The 9647-nt window shown below is 32.0% G+C and overlaps 1 long non-coding RNA gene across 1 annotated transcript; it reads right to left on the bottom strand.

Annotated features, from left to right (window-relative positions):
• On the bottom strand, positions 297-9113 carry LOC109335696. The gene is made up of 3 exons (XR_002106232.1): positions 8896-9113; positions 5740-5751; positions 297-308 (listed from the first exon to the last, which is right to left on the bottom strand). It is a non-coding gene; the product is annotated as an uncharacterized LOC109335696 (long non-coding RNA).

Below are 9647 nucleotides of genomic sequence, written 5' to 3'. Positions count from 1 at the left end.
AATCATGACTTGTAATGTAATGAATATGAAAAACATATTCTGAATATGCGCATTATGTTTGATGTTTATAAAATCATGAATTGTATTGTCACATGAGACAAGTGGGAGAATGTAAGAAATATTCCTCTTATGACATGAATGAATGTATTATTTCATTGTTTGAATGACATAACTCTTGAATGAAGAGTTATCAATAAAATGTTAAGACTCTTGGGAAATAGCCTATATATACGACTTGATGGAAGCATTATACTAACAAGAAAAAAGGACCATAAACATTGTCCCTATCTCTGCCCATAAAGATTGCTCTATCAACCATCACTTAAGGAAGAGCATAGTAAGAACAAGAAGGAGATAGAAGAGTTACTCTATAAACCAAGAACACCAAACAACAATAAAATGGAGGATCATATCGCCACGGGTAAAGGTTAGTAATTTGTAACTTATCTTATGATGTGAAAACTATGATTTCTTAAGATCCATTTACAGATGACTCACAAATAAAGTTTACAACCTTCAATCACTTTTAGCTACTCTTCATGGCTGGCTTGCACACACTTTAGTTGTTCAGCATAGTCCGATCAAACCTAATCCATGGACACCTTCGCCCAAGTGTTAAGGACTCCATCACACTCTAGAAACTTCATCGTTGAAGATGACATTACCAACTATTTGAGTTTCTTCATCAACGCCCAATTTGACATCTTCTCAAATGTGGCCTTGGAAGCATCCATCAGAAGGGCATGCACAAGGGCTAGAGGAAGTCCGAGATAAAAAAATTCTTGGGAAGACAAATTTGCTCTATATGATAATATAGGTGCCTTAGAAGAACCACTCATCGATTCTCACAACCCCCCGGATGGGGAACGTCAATAGCAACAGGAACAGGAGTCTCCACGAGAAGTGGCGAAGCTCTAGTGGCTTCAACAATAACATACGCTGCTGCCTCACATGTGTTAGGATATAAGGTATGTCGAAGAATAAATATGTCCATATATAATAATAAAGTTGTATTTATAATTATCTCAGCATTATGTTCATTTTTCGTCAAAATAATTAATATAAAAAGTCATTGATTAAAATTAGAGACTTATTATTATAATAGAGATTATAATAATGAGAAATAAATCTTTTATAATTTTAATCTAAATTGTTCTTGATCATATGATTATTGAGTTTAGGACACTGTTAATCTAGAAAGATCAATATATGTGTAGTGATCTTTATTAGATAAAGATAAATAGATCTCATTTATTAAATTACACATATAAATGATGCATATTAAATTACACATATAATAGACGCTGCTTAAGTCATTCACTATGAGTTAACTGATTAGAATTTGACAATTATACCATACTCTAGAGTTAACACATAAGTGTAAAGATGGAATGAAATATTATAGTAATCTTATAATGGTTCTAAAGTAAAAGATATTACTTCATTTCTATCCCTTCGTTAAGGAGTGTTGCTAGATGGCAACATTGATTAGTTAATTAACTACGGTTTAGTAATGAACCTACATGGTCACATACTAACGAGTGTTCTGATTTTTGTTGAACGAGAAAATATTGTTGATTAAATTAAATATTTTAATTTTGTATATTTTCTTAAGTGGAATATTATTGCATTTTTGCTAGCACAAAAAATATAAATAATGTCATTGAATCATCTATAATATAATTAAGTGAGACTTGATTAATACATTTCAATGGTTTGTTTAAATTAATAAAACTAATAAGATTAGTATTGATTTAAACATTTGAAAACAAAAACAGCTAAACCCAATTGCAAGTGGTGAAGTTACTTACTAAGCACATACTACGTAAACAGAAGAAAAACTTAACCTTCTTTTTTGGCTTTTGGTTTTGAACCATTGAAATATTAATTTATGCTGACCTCTGCGTTCCACAAATCAAGTGTTGATACAATAAGAACTAGTCTCATGTGGATACGTGTGTAGGACCTTCATATGTTTGAAGGAGAAATTTTTCTAAAGCCACCACGGTCTCCTGAGGTATTTTAAAGTGTTTTTCCTCAATGTTACTTGATATGCATATTTTAACACAAATAGATCCATAATTTTCCGCTGTGCATGTTAGGAACAAGCATGCTAATCTTCAATTGGTAGCAGAGTATGTTTTTTGTGTTTTAATTTATGCTGCAATATTAATTGGTTTTGAAAACTGATACAAATTAGATGGTTAATAATTAGTTTTTAATTGAAACATATTGAATGATTGATGCAAATCATGTCACAACGACTACTTAAAAAAACCGTGTGACTACATGAATGAATGTCAACAATGATGACTTAATGTTACTTTTTTTAATTCATCACACATTAATGATTTCAATTGTTGCATTGTGAATGCCTTATCGGTAGTGTATTAAATATGTTGGACCGTGAATAATTTTATAAAAAATTAGACAATCAATTTGTATCCTATAAAAATAATATAATGAGTTATGTTATTAATGTATTTAAAGTGCATCTACAAACAACACATAAACTCGAATTATACTGTTGGTGTTTGAATAGTATGAAATGGAATTTGGCTGTGGAGTAACCACCGCCTATTTGAATATTTTTGAATATAATATTAGTTTATAATAAATGTGTTCAGCGTGATGATAAATAGTGTACTATAAATTTGATTTATACAACACTGTTACAAATTTAAGGAAATATATATTTGTATGAATAGACTGGGAATTGTGAGAGGGGGCAATTTTTTAAAATTATTAATTTATAAAAAAGTAAAAATATGAATCATTGGATTTTTGTTATTGCCATGTGTCATAATCATATATATGTATTGTCCTCTTCATTAATGGAGAGGAGCCAGACTCATATTTGTATATATATTAATCATATGTTTTATGTGATGGACAAAATTATTTTAATGTTCTTAAAATTATTTTGTATAAGATACATTTTTAAGAGCGTGTTAATTATTTAATTTCAAGAGACGATCTGACTACCATAGGACTTGTAATTAAGAGGATTGACAGGGTATGTGATACCAATCCATCAATAAAATTAATTTTATCACTAATCGCCTAGACTACATAGGGATTGTGAAGATTAATTCAATTATACTTATAGAAATGACGTGATAAACAGGTAGCTATATGTTATTTATTATTTTAAATAAAATTGTATGTGATACATTTGCCTTAAAATGTGCATTAAAAATGACTTGACAACCAAATATTTGTTCACAATTTTAAAGACATTTATTTTATATTTCCACTAGAAGAAATATTTATTTCTTAAATTACTATTATAGTAAGTGGGAGTATTTTATTTGTGATATATCTCTTTACATTAATATGTTCTCACATATTTGTTTAATTGTGTAGAGATATCTCGACACATCTTCTTTGTCACTATGTTCGATACTCACTAATGGAAAGTAGGTCGGTGAAACCTTTCATGATTGGTACCAAACTCTGAGAATTGTTCTCATACACGAGAAGCTGATTGATACGATCGATAAGCCTCCTATGCCTGAACCAAGCAATAATGATGATGTTGAGGCAGTCAGTGCTTTTAAGAAGTACTTAGAGGACCTTATAAGTACAAAATGTCTCATCTTAGCATCAACGAGTTCTGTACTCCAGCGGCAGCATGAGGACATGGACGCAACTGACATCATTGCACATCTTAAGAAGATGTATGGTACATAGAGTAGGACAACTAGATACCAGTTATCTAAGACTCTATTTAGGTCAATGTTGAATGTGGCTTCTTAGGTAGGACCTCATGTTCTAAATATGATTAGTCTTATGGAACAACTTGAGAAGTTGGGCTGTAAACTTGGGAATGAGTTATCCCAAGATTTGATTCTATAGTCACTCCCAGACTCGTTCTCACGATTCATTGTAAATTTAAACATGAATAAGATGGATTATGACTTGCATGAGAAACTGAATAAGTTAATTGATTATAAGAATCAAATTGACACTAGAAAGAACCAAGGATCTGTCGTGGTGCTTGGAAAGTCCAACAAGAAAAAAGGCAAATGGAATAATACGTCCAGAAAGAAGCCTTTTGCCCCCAAAGGTGGTGTGACCAAACCTAAGGACAAGAAAGGCGGTGTTGACCAAAGCAATGCCGAATGTTTATTCTATAAGGAGAAGAGACACTAGAAGAGGAATTACCGTAAATATCTTGATTCTTTAAAAGAAAAGAAACAAGGTAAGACATTAATGAAAAATGTTTTCATGATTTCCTTAACTGTTATAGATTCTTCAATATGAGTATTAGATACTGGTAGTAGTTTTAACACAATTCGTTGTAGGGACTACAAATAACTAGATGGTTGAAGAAGGGAGAAATCAATCTCCAAGTGGGGAATGGAGCAAGTGTTGCAACCAAGGCTATAGGAATAGTCTCATTAATAATGTCGACTGACAATGTACTAGTCTTGGAAAATTGTTACTATGTTCCTAATTTTATTTCGAACATTATTTCAATTTCGATGTTGGATACTCATGGTTATCATTTTGTTTTTAATAAAGGTGTTTGCTCAATTTATAATAATGACATCTTTTATGCGAATGGGTATATCCAACACATCATTTATGTCTTAACTCAAGTGCGTTTTAATTCGATCACGCATGTTTCTAGTCTTAAAAGAGAAAGACATAATCAAGTAAATAAAACATATCTTTGACATTGTAGACTCGGTCATATTGGCGAGAAAAGAATTAGCAAGTTGCAAAGAGATAATCAATTAACAAAACATATATTTGGCATTGTAGACTCGGTCATATTGGTGAGAAAAGAATTAGCAAGTTTCACAAGGAAGGTTACCTTGACAATTATGATTATGAATCATACATGACTTGTGAATCTTGTCTCAAAGGCAAAGTGACCAAATCTCCATTTATTGGAAATGGAGAAAGAGCCTCTGAATTGTTGGGACTAATTCATATTGATGTTTGTGGGGCCTTAAGAATTCAAGCCAGAGGAGGATATTCTTATTTTATTACATTCACTGATGATATTCGGCAATATGGTTTTTTATATCTCATGAAACATAAATCTGAATCATTTGAAATGTTCAAAAGATTTCAAAGTGAAGTGGAAAAGCAAACTAGTAAAAGTATCAAGATGCTAAGATTTGATAGAGGACGAGAATATCTTAATGCTGATTTTCTTAATTATTTGAAAGAGAATGGAATTCTCTCACAATGGACACCTTCAAGTACACCTACCACACCATAATGGTGTATCTGAATGAAGGAATTGAACCTTATTAGATATGGTAAGATCCATGTTGGGGTTCACTGATCTTTCAATAAGCTTACAGGGATATGCTTTGGAAGCGACAAATTATTTGTTAAATAAAGTTCCCACAAAATCTGTCTCTACAATGCCATATGAGATATGGAAAGGGCACAAACTAAGCCTTAAGCACATTAAAGTTTAGGGATGCCCAACCTACGTTAAGAGATTACAAATAGATAAACTTGAAGCAAGGTCTGACAAGTGTAGATTCATTGCGTATCCCAAGGAAACAATGGGATATTATTTCTACCACCCTTCTGACCATAAAGTGTTTGTGGCAAGTGGGCAAAATTTTTTAGAAAGGGAATTTCTTGCAGAAGGAATTCATGGTAAAGAAATAGTGCTTGATGAAGATAAAAAAACCAATGAAACATCTAATGCTCAAGAACATCATAATATGGAACTTGAGAAACCTTGCTTAGATGTGTTAAGTTCAACACAAAGGTTACCATCTTCAACTATTGCGGTTCAAAATCCGATTGTAGTTCAGGAACATGTTAGTAAACTAGTTCAGGAACAAATGGAACAACCAATGAATCCAGAACAAAGGAACTCAGATGCACAAGTGCCTCTTAGAAGATCTATGAGATCACATCATGCACCAAAGAGATTAAACTTAATGGTGCTAGATGCAATAGCAAATGAGGATTATCATATTGATGGTGACCCTGAATACCATGAAGAGGCCATGCGAAGCTTGGACCATGAGAAGTGGCAAGAAGCCATGGAATCTGAAATGGAATCCATGATGACCAACAAAGTATCGACTTTAGTTGATGCTTCAAAGGATATAAAACCAATTGGTTGTAAACGAGTTTACAAGAAAAAGATTGGAGCAAATGGAAGGTTGAGACTGATAAAGCCCGCCTTGTTGCCAAGGGATATCGTCAAAAGGAAGGAATAGATTATGACGAAACTTATTCTCATGTGGCAATGCTCAAATCGATTCGGATTCTACTTGCTATAGCATTATCCCACAATTATGAAATATGGCAGATGTACGTGAAGACATCTTTCCTTAATGGAGAGTTGAAAGAGGATGTGTACATGATACAACCTAAAGGTTTCATACGTATGTCTGGTCATAATAAGGTTTGTAAACTACAACAGTCCATTTATGGATTAAAGCAAGCTTCTAGAAGTTGGAATATTCACTTTAACAATACAATCAAAATGTTTGGTTTTGTTAGATGTTAAGAAGAACCTTGTGTTTACAAAAAGGTTAGTGGAAGCATGATCATCTTCCTATTGCTATATGCGGATGACATATTGCTCATAGGAAATGATATTCCAACATTGCAATCTACAAAGATTTGGCTATCAAAACAGTTCTCCATGAAGGATTTGGGAGAAGTAGCTTTTATTCTAGGAACAAAGAGTTATAGAGATAGATCTAGAAGACTGCTTGGACTCTCTCAATATTTGTACATTAATACCATCTTGAAGAGGTATAATATGGACAATTCCAAAAGAGGTTACTTACATATAGGATTTGGTATACTCTAAGTAGGCAAGATTGTCCTAAGACTGCTGAAGAAGGAGAACGCATGAATAGGGTACCATATGCAAGTATAGTGGGAGCTATCATGTACACCATGACTTGTACACAAACTAATATCGCCTACGCATTGGGTGTAACTAGTTGATATAAAGAAAATCTAGGTGAGGAACATTGGAAAGTGGTTAAGACCATTCTTAAGTACTTAACAAGGACTAAAGAACAATTCCTCATATATGGAGATTCTGAACTCAAGTTAAAAGGCTATGTCGATGCGAGTTTTTGTCAGATAAGGATGATGCCAAATCAGTTTTTGGTTTTGTGTTCACCTTGAATGGAGGCGCAATAAGTTTGAAAAGTTCCAAACAAGATACAGTAGTTGATTCAACTACTGAAGCAAAGTATATAGCAGCAAGCGAAGCTGGTAAAGAAGTAGTTTGGATGAAGAAGTTCATAGTTGAACTTGGTGTAGTTCCTTCAATAGAAGAACTCGTTACATTATTGTGTGACAATAACGAAGCTATTGCTCAAGGACAGGAGCCTAGATCACACCAAAAGAATAAGCATGTCTTGCGAAAATATCACTTGATTAGAGAAATCATTGCACGTGGTGATGTTATGCTACAAAAGATAGTTGGCAAAGAGAATGTTGCAGACTCATTCACCAAAGTACTTGGCATAAAAGAGTTTGATAAGCACAAGTGGGAGCTGGGAATGAGGTACATGACTGATTGACTCTAGTGTAAGTGGGAGATTGTTAGGATATAAGGTATGCCCAAGAACCAATCTACTTGGTTTATAATAATAAAGTAGTATTTATTATTATATTGTTATCATGTTCATTGTTTGTCAAAATAATTAATATGAAAGGTTTTTGATTAAAATTAGAGACTTATTATTATAATAGAGATTATAATAATGAGAAATAAATCTTTTATAATTTTAATCTAAATTGTTCTTGATCATAGGATTATTGAGCTTATGACACTGTTAATCGAGAAAGATCAATATATGTGTAGTGATCTTTATTAGATAAAGATTAATAGATCTCATTTATTAAATTACACCTATAAATGGTGCATATAGAGATATGACCATTGAACTGATTCAAAGGAGAATTCTTAATGGTTAATATATTACATTTGAATTGTCAATAGGATATTCTTATGAAGAAATATATATTTTTTCTTACACTTGAGATTACCATAGTAACTAACAAGTTATTTATTATATTTTGATATCTGACACCTAATGTCTTATGATGTTAGTTGAATGATTATTGGGTATAATTAAATCCTTGTAGGATTATGATTAATCAAAAGAGAATCCATCAACTCATGGTAATGAGTTTGAGCTCTATAGAAATAAAGACATTGGCCAAGGGGAATTGAATGAATGAAGAAATGAGTTTCTTAAGTCATTCACTATGAGTTAACTTATTACAATTTGACAATTATACCATATTCTAGAGTTAACACAAAGCTATAAAGATGGAAGGAAATATTATAGTAATCTTCTAATGGTTCTAAAGTAAAAGGTATTACTTCATTTCTATCCATTCGTTAAGGAGTATTTCTAGATGTCAACCTTGATTAGTAAATTAATGAGTTAATTTACTACGGTTTAGTAATGAACCTACATGGTCACACACTAATGAGTGTTCTGATTTTTGTTGAACGAGAAAATATTGTTTATTAAATTAAATATTTTAATTTTGTATATTTTCTTAGGTGAAATATCATTATATTTTTGCTAGCACAAAAACTATAAATAATATCATTGAGTCATCTATAATATAATTAAGTGATACTTAATTAATACATTTCAATGGTTTGTTTAAATTAATAAAACTAATAAGATTAGTATTGATTTAAACATTTGAAAACAAAAAAAAAGTTAAACCCAAGTGCAAGTGGTGGGTTTAGTTGCCAAAAGAAAGCAACTAAAGTTGAAGTGGTCTTTTGTTTAATTTAATCTATAATAACAAAAAGAAAAAGCCAACGCACTTACTATGCACGTAGTGCATAAACAGAAGAGAAACTTAACCTTCTTCTTTGGCTTTTGGTTTTGAAACATTGAAATATTAATTTACGTTGACTTCTTGGTTCCACGGATTAAGTGTTGATACAACAACGACTAGTCTCGGTGTGGATACATGTGTAGGACCTTCATATGTTTGATGGAGAAATTTTTCTAAAATTATCACAGTCTCCTGAGGTATTTTATGTAAAAACAATTTGCCTCAATGTTACCTACTATGCATATTTTAACACAAATAGATCCATAATTTTCCGCTATGCATGTTAGGAACACACATGTTAACCTTCAACATAGACTAGGGGTGTCACAAGCCAAGATCAATATATCTCTCTAGTAAGGAGGATTTCGGAAGGCTTAAGCTATTCTAGGTCCAGTTAGGTTCAAATGGTGAGTGACCGCCTGAAGCATTCTCAGTAATCAGAGTCAAAGGGCGAGATGTCGACCGAAAAAGTAAACAAACAATGATTAGCAAAATAGCTAAAGAATTAAAAAAAAAACAACATAAGAAGAAAGAAACCTATGAATGGTCATAATAGCATCCATAATGGTGCAACCCATTTTTCGTTCATAAATGGGTCTCACTGATTATTTTATATTTGTTTACACATTCCAACAAATTAAACAACTGAAGTCAAAATCACATCCAATAGTGCAACTATATTTTTGTTCTTAAATGGACCCTACAAACCTACCTCATATTTATCTTCTTCCTCACTTTTACTTTATTTTATTTAATATTGATTTCTTGTCTCTCTTCTAACAATTGTTTTTTCATTTTTAATGTTGTCTCAACAATAAGGACTGTGCCTA

The sequence above is a fragment of the Lupinus angustifolius genome, chromosome LG20, assembly GCF_001865875.1.
Source record: "Lupinus angustifolius cultivar Tanjil chromosome LG20, LupAngTanjil_v1.0, whole genome shotgun sequence".
NCBI lineage: Eukaryota > Viridiplantae > Streptophyta > Magnoliopsida > Fabales > Fabaceae > Lupinus > Lupinus angustifolius.
This window is presented reverse-complemented; position numbering and strand designations above follow the sequence as displayed.